Below are 14,232 nucleotides of genomic sequence, written 5' to 3'. Positions count from 1 at the left end.
AGATGAGGAAACTAAGGCACAGAGAAATTCAGCACCTTTCCCAAGGTCCTTCAACTGGTAAATTGCTCTAGATTACTGCTTTTAATCCCATTTGCCATCTATCAATCATTTTTCATTTTGGTGAAGGCATAATAATGACCTGAATTTCAACCTACCAATATTTTTGAGGGTGCATTAATTGAACAAAAATCTAAGAGTTTGTATTTAAGCAGCTCAGCTTCATGCTGCAACACCTATTTCCACAAAACTACATTTCAACTGCACAGTTGTTTCCAACATGAAGAATTCGCCAACCACATCTAAGGCAATGTAATTGCTGGTTTTGCTTATAAAACATAATCATAGTAAAGCAACATATGACTTAAATATTAATAGTAACAAGAGAGAGACTCCTCAGAAGTAGCTTAAGAGGGAGAAGCATGACACAAATTAGCCCTGGTGAGTTTAAAAACCAAGACTCAAAGAAGAAATAGAATTTATTTTAGCAGAACAAGAGTAGACTGCTTCAAATGAAAAGAAAAAAGAAAAGGAAAAAGGAATGGGTCAAGCTTTAGATGGGGCCACATAGCTTTGTAAGATCTAGCTGCTATGTCCCTGACTCTGTGTCCCTAACTATATTAGGACAGTATTAATTTGAATAACTGCTAATAATTATATAGTGATGGTTCAAGGACCTGTAGACAGAACTACTTCCAATAATCCAGCTGAGACTTAAGAGGACTTTGTTGAAAGTTCAAGTCTCTAAAACACAGAGTTGGTGGTGGCTGTGGCCAAGGAGAAGCCGGGACTGGGGTCTAGGTCCAGGTCGCTTCCCATGGGGACTAGGCTTGGACAGTAAGAGCCTGATAAATACATGTTAAATTGGGGACCATGTAAATCAGGGCTCATGTCAACCTAGAATTGGGGCTGTATCACCTAGATCTCGGATATCTACGGCCTCCTCATCCCCAGATGAGCCTCAGAAAGGCAGAGCCAGGACTATTACACAGAGTTTTGCGTGTTGTTCACTGAATAAGGGTGCTCGGCCAAGAAAGCAAGTAAAGAATGAACTAACTCAGCACTGCTCTGCTGGCTAAGTTGTAGAGCGGGGTTGCCTCCTTCTTCCAGAAGAAAGGGGTGCCTTTTTCCAGTTGGACACAAGTGCTGGATGACTGTAGCATCCCTGGAAAGCAATGCTAACACGTTAAGAAGCCAACCTGACCTACAGAGATGGGAAGAAGAGAGTTTCTTTTGGAGGCACGAAGGGAGGGAGTCGATGTCCTGGAATAGATCCCTGTGTTATTTACATCTCTTGCCTCTGGCAGGAGAGTTTAATGTTTACTGTTAGAATTCACCATCTTCCCTAGAGAGGTCTCCCTGTACATTTTCCTCACGTGGTACCTGGCTTCCAAAGCATAGATACTCCTTCCAAGTAATTTAAAGTTAATGCAGACAGATTACGGAGCATTTCCTTCTAATGATGATGGATAATCATAGGAGCCATTGCAGGGCACCATCTGGCAAATTCTGTAGTATAAATGTCCTCCAAACAGAAAGACATAAATCTGCAGTAATTGAATTGAGCAATTCAAACATATTAGAGGTAGATGAGGAGACTGTTAGGGCCAATTTCTCCCTTTTGTTTTACAGACTAAATTGACACCAAACTACTTTGATCTGTTCTAATTGAAGATAATATAGCAGTTTATTAATTTATTTCAAACTTTCATAAAAAACAATGATCTCCAAATGCCATAATTAAAGAATGGTTTCTGTTCTCTTTGCTGTATGTTTCTATATTTTCCAAACTGTCTGCAATGATTATGTGTCATTTTTATAATTAGGGAAAACATACACTTTTTTTTAGCTTGTTTATTTGTTCTTTCCACCTATAGACAGGACTGGATTTATACAAGAAAGTAGCCATACATGCTCTGAAAGAGGCTGACAACGCTGGTCACTAGTTGGGCAAGAATAAAGCCCCCAGTACAAATGGGGAAGACAAGACACCATGTGTGAAAGATGGACCAGGCACACACAGTCCACCAAATGGCAGTGAAATTTGACATAAGACACTAAGTCTCTCTAAGGGGGGGAGGGGGGTTCACATTACACGGCATCTAGGACCCCATACATCTGAGCCTCCAACCTAAACAATTGTTAGTTATAATACCAAAGTGTGAGTGGATAAGCCATATACAGTGACATTTGTGAAAGCATTTTGTAAATGACAAAAAGCCATGCACATTAGTTGTGGTTATTGTTTTTAAGGTGAAAAAGTAGGGGAGGTGAAAAACGAAAAGTAGATGGGCTTGAACAGAGATAAAAATAGGAAAAGGGAGGAAAAAAAACCAAGTCTAACATAATGAAAATGTTATCTATCTATCTATCTATCTATCTAAATATGTGGGGGTGGTTAGAAGTCACAGGGGCATCGCTATGTCTTTGCTGTTCGCTCACTCTGCATCCACCCGCGGCTACTCCGCTGAAACAAAGGTTCCCATGTGAGGACCACCCACAGGGCCAAATGTGGGGAACATTTGTCAGCTAGACTTTTACAAACTTCATTACTGCTCTTGACACTGCTGTCCTTGTCCTCATTCTTGCAAGTCTGTAGTGCCTTGGATCCCAAGACACTGCTATCTTGTGGGTCTCCTTCTATTTTAGTATTCCTTTGGACTCCCCGGCCCCTGCCCACCTCCTAAAATACTCATATTCCGTTCTCTGTGGATGTTGTCAGCCACTCTTATAGTTCTGACTACCATGTAAATGCTCCATCTACATACCTCCAGCCTTGACCACTCTGACAGCTCATGGGGACGTCCCCCAAACAACTCCAATACACTACAAGTTCCAAATGGAAGCCATCAGTGTCTCGCCTTCAAGTCTACCCCGTATTCCTCTTAGTCCCTAACTCAGGCAGCTAAGAAGTCCAGAAACATAATTACTCATTCTCTCTCCTCTTTTCTGCCGTCGTCCATGTCCCCACCTCACAGTGCTCATAGTCTGTGCCTTTGCTCTTCCTCCGATTCTCCTTTCTCCTTCAAGATTCGGCTCACATGTTCTCCTTGGAGACAGCTTCCTGGAACCCACAGGTGAGCAGAGCTCACCTTGCGCCCTGGGCATAACTGCACCTCTTTGTCTCTCAGCAGATTCTACTGAGGCATCTGTCTGCACCTGAGCTCCGGACTCCCACCCAACCCTATGGCCCCAGGACACTAAGCTCCTTGAGCTATTTGTTGGGTTTCATACCCAATATGCCTGGCACAGTGCCTGGCACAGAGTAGACAATCAGTCAATGTTTACTGAACTAAACCAATTCTCACCAGTGGTAGTGAAGCTGAATGAGAACATTCTGCTTGCGATAAAAAAAATAATAATAATTTAACTTTTAAGAGTCAACATATATCATTTAATGTAACCACTAAGCACTGACTAAGTCAAAAGAAGGGGAAGTTCAAACGTCTAAGCTATAAAACTGTCAGGATGATCACTTCGTAAGGTATATAAAATATCTAACCACTATGCTGTATACCTGAAACTAATATAATGTTGTATGTCAATTATAATTGAAAAATACATTTTTTAAAATCTTAAAAAACAACTACGAAACAGATGATACAGCAGATTCTGAATTTACATGAGAGTATTTATTTTGAAAAATACACACTTGCATTTTTTTTTTTTTATCCTCACCCAAAGACATTTGTCCATTTTTTGTTCAGATAGAGTGAGGAGGGAGAGAGAGAGAGAGAGAGAGAAACATCGACGTGAAAGGGATACATCGAGTGGTTGCCACCCGCACGACCCAACCAGGGCCAGGGACAAACTGCAACCGAGGTATGTGCCCTTATTGGGAACCGAACCCGGGTCTCTCTGGACCGCAGGCCGACGCTCTACCGCTGAGCCAAACCGGCCAGGGCCACACTTGCATTTTTTAATGTGATCACATTATGAGTCTTAAATACACGTAGCTATTCCTTTTCTAGTAGTTAACTGCATAGAACCTGAATGATCAGATTAAAATCTATAACCTTAAAATTCTTTGGGTTATTTCTTCTTTCAAACCTTTCATTTTCAAGATGCATGTTTACAGTTTTTTAAAAAGTCTTCAAGCTGCCAGATAGAAATCATCTTTTTACACATCTTTTCTCCCTGTTGTTGACATTTTCTTGTAAGAACTAAAATATCATCTAAGACCTTAAAGGAAAAGTTATTCAACAATTGTGTCCAATTATGCTAATTAACATTTTTAATGTTATATATACCAGAAATGTAACAAAAACATTTTTAAATAGTATATGTTGTACATCTTTTTTAAAAATAGCATAATTTATTTTTAGTTCATAGATGAAGTGAACATTTGTACATTTAGTTTTGGCTATTGATCAAAAAAGCCAGAAATACTCCCTGGTGACGTTGGTTTGGTTCACTATTTAAAACATGAAAGCCGAGGCGGAAAAACCTTAAATCTAATTTAGTGTAATTTTGTTTTCTTCATAAAGCACATATGTTCTCACAGCTTTTCAGTGTAAAACCATCTTCCTTTTTCTTTTCTTCATTGTAAAAGTCAGTGGCAGTCACTTCATTTGTTATGAACAGTCCTGGGAAAAACCATAATCTAATGGAAGGAGAAGAGCAAGAACCGGTTTTAGAAGTCTGCGTGACATAAATCAAGTTTGAGAATGGAAATGACATTTATTCACTTGCATGTACAATTTGTCTGCAGTTGTTGTTTTTTTAAACTGTGAATTCCATGAAGGCATGCCATCATAATTAAAATGTAATCTCTGGTTTGAAATTTAACATCGTGGAAGTAGCCCAGGGCAAACGTGGGCGCCAGGCCACGCCTGCTGCTAAGGGGATCAGCTTAGAGATATTCATGGTCTGTTTGGAGGACAGCCCTGTAGCAGACACAGAGCTATGCAAAATTCTCATTGCAGAGAAAACTATAATAAAGGGGGAAATGGGGAAGATCTAAATGCCCGTTCATAGGGGCTGCCTAAATTCTGGTACATCCATATAGAGTCCGGATCGCATCAGGGGCCCTTCTGTAATTTGAGAGTTAAAAAAAAAAATTTGGACCAAAATTATGAGAAAATAATTTCTCTCTTCTCATGGGAAAAGTGAAGTCCAGAATCTATCCCAAATTCTCCAGGGGTTCTTGGGAGTCACTGTTCCTCCTGCTCCCTCTCCAGCCCCCAGTGAATACTGCTCTCTTCCCTATCCTGCCTCCTATCGCTCCTATGACTTGGCCCTTCTTTGTTCACTGCGTGCAGACACACCACATAGACCCTTTTCTCTGATGTCTTCAAGTAATAGACACACAACCTCTTAGGTGAAATAGACTGCAACAGCTATTTGGGAATTCAGCAAGGGGAGGCCATGGTGGGAGGAGGAACAATATATCTTCCTGGAACATAATACAATATAGCAGCTAGCGAAAAAACAAATATCAGGCTTCCTGTCATCTTGGTCATTCTTTCATTTGCCATCAAAAATAGGAATTTCACTTTGGCCTTCACGTCCCATACTGTTGAAGCCTGGCTTTCTCCAAAATATTTTTTGTTGCTATTTTATTTTATTTTATTTCTTTCAGCTTTATTGAGATGTAATTGACATATAATAGTGCATAGTTTAAGGTGCACAAGGTGTTGATTTGATACACTTATATGTTGCGACATAATTATCATCTTAGTGGTAGTTAACACTCCATCTCACCCTATAATTACATTGCTTTTTTGTGGTAAGAACATTTAAGATCCACTCTTTAGCAACTTTCAAGTGTATATAATACAGTATTATTAACTATAATCACCATGCTGTATACTAGGTCCCCAGAACTTACTGATCTTATAATTGGAAGTTTATGCTCTTTGACCAACATCTCCTCATTTTTCTCACCCCTAGCCCCTGGTAACCACCATTCTACTCTCTGTTTCTATGATTTTGGCTTTTTTAGATTCCATATAAAAGTGATGTCATATAGTATTTGTTTTTCTGGGTCTGAGTTATCTCACTTAGTATCATGCCCTCAAGGTCATCCATGCTGTAGCAAACAGCAGAATTTCCTTCTTTCTCATGGCTGAATAATATTCCACTGTATACGTACACCACTTCTTTGTTCATTTATCTGATGATGGATACTTAGGTTGTTTTCATGTCTTGGCTGCAATGATCATGGGGGTACAGACATCTCTTCAAAATCCTGTTTTCATTTCCTTGGGATATATACTCAGAAATGGGATTGCTGGATCATATAGTAGTTCTATTGCTACTTTTTTGAGAAACCTCCATACTGTTTCCTATAGTGTTTGCACGAATTTACAGTCCTACTAACAGTAGATAAGGATTCCCTTTTCTCTACATCCTCATCAACACTTGTTGGATCTTGTCTTTTTGAGAATAGTCATTCTAACAGGTATGAAGTGATATCTCATGTTTTGATTTGCATTTCAATGATGATCAGTGTTATTGAGCATGTTTTGTTTTTTGTTTGTTTTTTTGAGCACATTTTCATGTACCTATTGGCATGTACTATTTGGCAAAATGTTTATTTAGTTTGTCTGCCCATTTTATAAATCAAAATGTTTTTTGGCTATTGAGGTATATGAGTTCTGTATAAATTTAAATATTAACCCAACCCATTATCCGATATATGATTTGCAAATATTTTTCTTCCATTCCACGGGTTGCCTTTTCAATTTGTTGATGGTTCCCTTGACTATGCAGACGATTTTTAGTTTTGTGTAGGCCTACTTGCTTGTGTTGCTCTAAAATCTTGCTTGTTTCTTATGCCAAACAGATTGGACATCTCTGAGTCACCTGCGGCCTATCCTGACTATGCTCTCTTTTCATAAGCAACATGGCTCATCAAAGAGGAACTGTCACCAAGAGCAGCTCTGCTGCCATCATGAATCTGGCCCTGCCTTTGTCTCTGCTGCACGCAGGTGCACTCACTCAACGGCTGCACCTCGACTACCGCAAAGCAATGCCTAAAGCATACCTACAGCTACAGCTGTAACGATGCATGTATATATTTCTACTCTAGAGATATGTAGGGATATATTTATTTACTTTAATATATTTCATCAATATGCTCTATATTAACATTAACTAATTCTTATATAATATAATATTAATATACATTGAATTTTGATAGAGAGGGCTGAGTTAAGACAGAAATTTTAGAAGTAAACATGTGGATTGATTACATACAGAAACGTATTTATATAATAAAATAATATAATCTATAAGGAGATACACTGTTCCGTTCATGTTGGGTTCTCTCTAGGAGGTAGGATTAAGGTAAAAGTTTTCATTTTAACACTTTTGGACTATATTTTTTTTACATTCATCATAAATACTTCTACAATCAGAAAAAGTGTTTATTCTGGAAAAAAAGAATGATGAAAAAAAAAATGGGCTCAAGTCACAGCTGAAATAATTTAATTTATAGACATGAAAGAGATTCTCTGTAATAAAGGCAGCTCAAACATTCCTGAAACCTCTCCCACCCGATCACCAAGAAATGTCAGGAAAATTCTGTGTTCATAAAAACCAAGGAGAAGTGCCCTGGCAGATTTTGCTCAGCGGTTAGAGCGTCGGCCTGTGGTCCAGAGAGACCCAGGTTCGGTTCCCGCTAAGGGCATGTACCTCGGTTGCAGTTTGTCCCCGGCCCTGGTTGGTTGTGCGGGTGGCAGCCACTCGATGTGTCCCTCTCATGTCGATGTTTCCCTCTCTCTTCCTCTCTCTCCCTCCCACTATCTGAACAAAAATGGAAAAAAATGTCCTCGGGTGAGGATAAAAAAAAAACAAAACAAGGAGAAGTGTGTAGATTTCACAGAGATGAAAGCCAGTGAATCTTATCCAATGAACAAAGACTCTAAGGTGAAAGAAGCTCAAGAGGGAGGGAGGAAAGGGAATGTTATCTAAGAATAAAATCCTAACTGAGCAAGAGAAATCTGTCCTGATGAGGAAGAAAAAGACAAATAAGGAAATAAACTAATATGAACTACACAGGGAGTTTCCAGATGAGATTAGGGGGTGGGGGGCATGTCCCTAAGAAGAAATACAAAAAGATAACATACATTTATTCATTCAACACCCACTATGCACCAGGCACTGTTCCGAGTGCTGAGGTCTGGCAGTGAATGAGACAGGCAAGGGCCCTGCTCCCTTGTCATTTAAGCAGGTGGAGAGATGGTAAACAAGGAGGCATATGAACAAACACAATAATTTCAAATAGTGGTAAGAGTTATGAAGACACGAAAACCAGACGGAGTGACAGTGATTGGTGTGAGGGTACTTGCAGCTGGGTGGCCCGAAGACGAGGTTCATGCCGAGTTCATAATGATCTAAGGAAAGAGTCGCATGGAGAGCTGGGAGCAGAGCCTCCCAGGCAGAGACAGCAGTGAGTGCAAAGACCCCACAGGCAGACTGAGGCTGTCATGCTTTAGTCATAGAAACACAGGGCGGCTGGGTCCACAGAGCACGGGAAAGAGCGTGGGGAAAGGGGTCCACATGGCAAGCCCCGCACTGACAGAAACTTAGTTTAAGCACAGGGGGAGTCACTAGAAGGGTTTTGAGCAGGGGGGTGGCATGAACTGATAGGTTTTCTAAAGAAGGCTCTGGATGCTTTCTTGCTGGAGAGAAGCAGCAGGAACAAAAACTGGGAGAATAGCCAAGAACTGAAGCGGTCCAGGGGAGAGGTGACGCAGCCTCGAGCTCGGCGTCGGCAGCAGAATCAGAGAAGTGGAAGAGTTGAAATGGGTCTGGAATAATTTGGAGAAGAGTATGAAGAAAAGCAAAAAATCAAGGACGACTCCTAGACAGTGGCTGTCGCAACTGTCACTACCATGTAAGAGCTACAAAAGGCTGGGAAAGCTAACAGGTTGGTGGGGAGAAAATCCAAGGCTTCCCTTTTAACCCTGTTGAGTTTGAGATGACCATTCAACAAACAAGTAGAAAGTCAGATTGGCAGTTGGGTAAATAAGTGTGAAAATCCTCAGCGAGTCCCAACCAATAGATTACCTTTTCAGAGTCACCATTTATTTGTAGGGGAGAGTTAAAAATAGGATAAGATCCTCTGGAAAGGGTGTCCCGACAAGGAATGTAGAGGACCAAATCTTGATGGACATAAAACTCAGAACTGAGAAGAGGAAGAATAAAGGAGACTGGGTAGAAACCATAGGAAGCAGAAGGGAGAACAGGAGGGTGTGTGTAGTTTTCCAAAAGCCAAGAGAAGAGTGTTGTTTTAAGATAGAAGAAGCACTTTCTCTCCAACTATGCCCAAAGCTACTGAGCAGTTGGCGAGGAGAAACGCAGGGAAGGGGTCACTGGATCTCACAAGCTAGAAGTGGCTGGTGAAATGATGAGACATTGTAGTGGAATGATCGGAACAGATGTGCAATTGGCAAGCTGAGGGAAAAATGGACGAGTGGAGGAGAAGATCACCACCATGACGGCTCTTGAAAAATAGAGCAGAAAATTGGCCCAGTAACTGAAGGAAGCTGGAACGGGAAATGAGGTCAGGGAAGGGTTTGTTTTTAAGATGGGACATACCAGGGCATATTTTTTAGAGGATCAAGCAGAACCAGATTAAGAATTTGTGTCTACGTAATTTTTCTTATCATTCCTTGGGAACCAAGCAGATCAGCATCAATTGGACAGGAAATTGAAATCTGACTGACTTTTCTTTTCCATTAGAGACCAACAAACAGACTATTGAAACCCCTCTGAAAGTAATCAGAAGACATCATAGGCTCAGTCAGAACAAGCCACTTCATGTTATACTTTGGATCAACATGCTTCTTGAGTTTTCACCCTCACTACTTCTGTAGCCTCCTAACTGGTCTGCCTCATCTTTCTCTCATTCTACTCTATCCTCTACTCCAAAATCTAAAAACAAATCCAATTATTTTACCCCCCCTAATCAATGCTTCTAGTAAAAACCTTCTTAAGGAGAATATCCAACTCCCTTAGCAAGGCATACAAATCCCTGTAAACTCTGGCCCCAGCCTTTTCTTTCTGTCTTCTCTCTGACGATGCAATTTGCAAAACACAAACCACAGCATCCCCAGCCACAGCAGATGTCTCCGAACCCCCCGTCCTGCTACGGCTCAGCATGTGCTATATCCTTTACTTAGAGTGGCCGTTCGATCTGCACCCAACTCATCGGCCTGGAAAACTCAGAGCAGGTCTTTAAAACCCACTCAGATGTCCCGTGAAAAATGCATTCCCTTTACTCAGGGTCAGTGCCTCTAGATGAAAGATCTACGACAAACAGCTAGACATTATAGGAAACAACCTCACTTTGATCTAAACTAGATGTAAGAGCAACTTGTCTGAAACAAACGTGGAGCATTGTCAGGAAGTACGTTCTTCATAGTGGGAGAAGCAGAAACAAGGAAGAAGATGACTTTTTAGGTGAAACCACCTTGAGAAAAAAAATCCATCCATGCCCAATGTTCAATATAACCCACTGAATTACCAAATATCTACCATTGTTAAGAAAAGCCTGTCTTTCTACATGTTTCTGTTGTTCCCAGTTCTGTCCTCTGAGGCAATTCCTATTTGTCCCTTACGTTTTGTACATGGCAGCTTTCCAGATAACTGCAGCGCTATTACCTTAGGCCTCCTCCCATCCCTCCAACTTTCTTCTTCCACAGCTTACAGATGTTTGCTAACGCCTGCAGGGCAGCATTCAGAACCTATATTTGGCATATAAAACATCGTAACACTTCTTGAGGGGGCAATCGTGCCTTATTGGATTCTGTACCCCAGCGCCCAGCCACGTACGCGACACTTTGGTAGCATTCCAATAAATAAATTCATGTAAAGTCTGCAACATCACAAATACCTCCGCCACGCAACCACCGGAAATGATGACTCCCGAGGCACCGTCGGAACCAGCGGCCAGGAAGTCACGCTTAGGTGCCAAGTCAGACACAGTAGCACATCTGCGATCATACTCAAGCCCCCCCCTCTTTTCTTGGGTGTCCTGCATCAGCCTCCTCCCACAAGCCCTACCCCTAATCCAGCCTCTTCTGAGGTTTCTCAGAGCCAGGCCAGGCCAGCCCCCACCTGGCTTGCTCTCGTTGTTGGTTCAGAATAAGCCATAATTAGTGGGGTTGGATGCTTGGGCATCCAAAGGGAGGAAAAGTACTTTAAAAGGAGGAAAGCTACCTGCTTCAGTATATCCCTAGCCCTCAAGGCTCTTGTCCACTGCATTACACACCTAGAGTTAAAACCAGTGTAGTTTTGCCCTGGCCAGTTTGGCTCAGCGGTTAAAGCGTCGGCCTGCGGTCCGGAGAGACCCGGGTTCGGTTCCCGCTAAGGGCACGTACTTCGGTTGCAGTTTGTCCCCGGCCCTGGTTGGTCGTGCGGGTGGCAGCCACTCGATGTGTCCCTTCACGTCGATGTTTCTTCCTCTCTCTCTTCCTCTCTCTCCCTCCCATTCTATCTGTACAAAAAATGGAAAAATATCCTCGGGTGAGGATAAAAAAACAAACAAAAAACAGTGTAGTTTTGCACGTGACCTTTACAGAGGAACTTAGAACCAAATTCTATCATTAACGAATAGAAGGTCGCAAAGAAAAGGGGGAAACCTGGAGTCACTCAGATGAATGTCGATTATTTCCAGAAATATCTTCTAGGCGGTTAGTCTTGTCCAGCGCTATTAGTAGAAAGAAGATGCACCACTATCTGTGAAATTTAAAATGTTCTACTTGGCACATTAGAGAAAGTACAATGAAACAGGTGAAATTAAGTTTAGTGTTATATTTTATTTAGCCCAATATATCCAAAAGCTAATCATTGCAACATGTAATCAGTACACAAATCTAGTGAGATATTTTACTTTTTTTTTTCCAAACTAAGTCTTCTCACTCCATTGATGTGACGCTGAGAGCCCGCCTCAGTTCAGACCAGCCCCCATTGCCAGGGTCTGGGCTACAAATACATCCTTTCAAGGTACAAGTCAACTCTAGGTTCCAGATACTTGTAAAGCCTATTCTTAGGAACAGTTTTATATTAAAAAATAATTATCAAACTCAAAGCATTTGGTGAAGAAGGTAAAGCTATGTAATGTGATAGGTATTGAGGAAATAAAGACTTAAAAATTTTTTTCTGAGCCTCTATTATACGGTGGATGTTTCTGAAGCCCTCAGACTCATTTTTTTTTTTTTTATCCTCACCTGAGGATATTTTTTTGCATTTATCTTCAGACAGAGCAGGAGGGGGAGAGGGAGGAAAAGAGAGAGAAACATTGATGTGAGAGAGACACATCAAGTGGCTGCCACCCACACGACCCCGCAACCAAGGCACATGCCTTAGTGGGAACCAAACCCGGGACTCACCGGTCCGTGGGCTGACGCTCTAACCACGGCCAGGGCTCATTTTTCAAAGTCAAAAATAAATTACGTAATCTATCCAGTGCTATAAACATAAACCTTCCAGTAAATACTTCAGAGTTCATGCAGTTTGGGACGTTCTTTTTATAGATGAAAAAGAACACCTGCCAACCCCTGCAACCAGCAACCGCCTGCTGTTTAGCATGACACACGGCCACATGCTGATAACGGACATGGATACTGTTCCATGCAACCATGCACTGAGTCGTAGCTGCTGAATGGGACCCCAAGTAAAACATAATAAACCAGAATGGGGTTAAAGATGCCCAGCGGGAATTCAATGTAGATTTAAAAGTCCCCCAAAGTTGACACAAACCTTCCCAGAACCATTGCCTGAGTACCTAACAATAATAACGGTAATAATACTAATAATGTCTGGTATTTAGAAATTATGAAGGTCTGATATTTAGAAATAATGCAGAAAGGGCAATAGATCTTAAAAAGTATCTTTAAAATAATACTATGTTTTTCAGAATCATCATCCTTAGGAACAAAACACCCTGGCTCAGTGTTTTAATCTCGATCTTCACTTCTGCAAAGAAAGAATGTAATGAGCTGGCAAATATAACAGCCGAGCAAGAGACCCGACTGAACCCGGACTCTATTGAAAACCTTAAAATAAGTGGAGCATATTTTAAGTCACTAACTTAAAATTCCAAGCAGATGGAGAATTATTAAGACCAGCCAGTAATGGGCAAGGAGCAACTGAAACAAAGCTACAGTTTAAAATTAAATTCCAAACAATGTTTAAATTAAATAAGACTCAGCCAAAGCCAATTCTATTTTAAAATAGGGGACGGAAGAATTAATTCTGCTAATCACAGGAAAATAACTTTAAGCCACCTTTTTGTTTAATACACAATGTAATCGAATCCAGAGAGGCCGTGCAGAGTTGCTGAGAAAGTCGACGTACTCACAGGGCCTTGTCGAGCAAGCATACACTGGTTCAAGACTGGAAATTTTAAAAGGAAACATTTATTGCTCTTAAGTCGACAAATAGTTAAGTAGTCTTAAAATCAGCAGTAAGGAAACCCACCAGGTTTATTCTCGGATATGTGTCACCTTCCAGAAATGCAGTTGAGTTGCCAAAAGTCGTAGAAAAGGAAACCCATTCACTCAAAAGACATTGACATTTTCTCAAATACATCTTCCTCGGCAACATTTACTAAAGTCCTTTCTTTTAAGTAGATTTCCACTTCCACACAGTTACTCCAGATCCCCTACCCACACCCCAGCCTCTGTGTCTACACTTTCTCCTCCCCTCCTCATCCCTAAGATTTCAGCACTTTATTATGGAGATCAAGTTAGCTTCTCTCCCAGCAAGAAATAACACTTCCTCTGGAAGAGGGGAAGGTTTTAGCAAAGAGAGGGTGTGTCAGGCAGGATGGAGCAGGGGAAGCCCCTGAGCGCCTGCATCCACAGCATCTGTCCCGGCACAGTTATGAAACACCCATGCTGTGCCCAGACTGGATGCCAAGTCCCGAAACTTAGAATCTCAATAAAGTCACGAACAGTGTCTGAAAGGCCAGGACTTATCTCAGGTATGAAAAGGAAAGTTTTAAAAAACAGTGGGTACTTGTAGCAAAACTACTCTCACGTACCAGTCTCCGACCCATGCCACACACTGGTCCCTCCCTGCACCTGCACACCAGTCCCCGTCCCCCCACGCATCACACTCCTGTGAGTGATCTGAAGTGATGGCAAATCGATGCTCTTCTGAGTTCAAGTCTTCATAGATGACACAAAGCTGAGAAACTGGAGAAGGGAAGAATCTCGAGATCATTTTCTTAGACTGTTTTTTCTAGGGCTGAGTCCGGGTGGAACTCTGGATTCGTACTGC

The 14,232-nt window shown here is 41.4% G+C and overlaps 1 protein-coding gene across 2 annotated transcripts in view; it reads right to left on the bottom strand.

The window, feature by feature from the left end:
- The window catches only part of TBC1D1 (TBC1 domain family member 1), a 224,504-nt gene that overhangs the window by 190,575 nt on the left and 19,697 nt on the right, over positions 1–14,232 (bottom strand). The gene's annotated exons all lie outside the window — the stretch shown is intronic.

Source organism: Molossus molossus, unplaced genomic scaffold, assembly GCF_014108415.1.
Source record: "Molossus molossus isolate mMolMol1 unplaced genomic scaffold, mMolMol1.p scaffold_m16_p_1, whole genome shotgun sequence".
NCBI lineage: Eukaryota > Metazoa > Chordata > Mammalia > Chiroptera > Molossidae > Molossus > Molossus molossus.
This window is presented reverse-complemented; position numbering and strand designations above follow the sequence as displayed.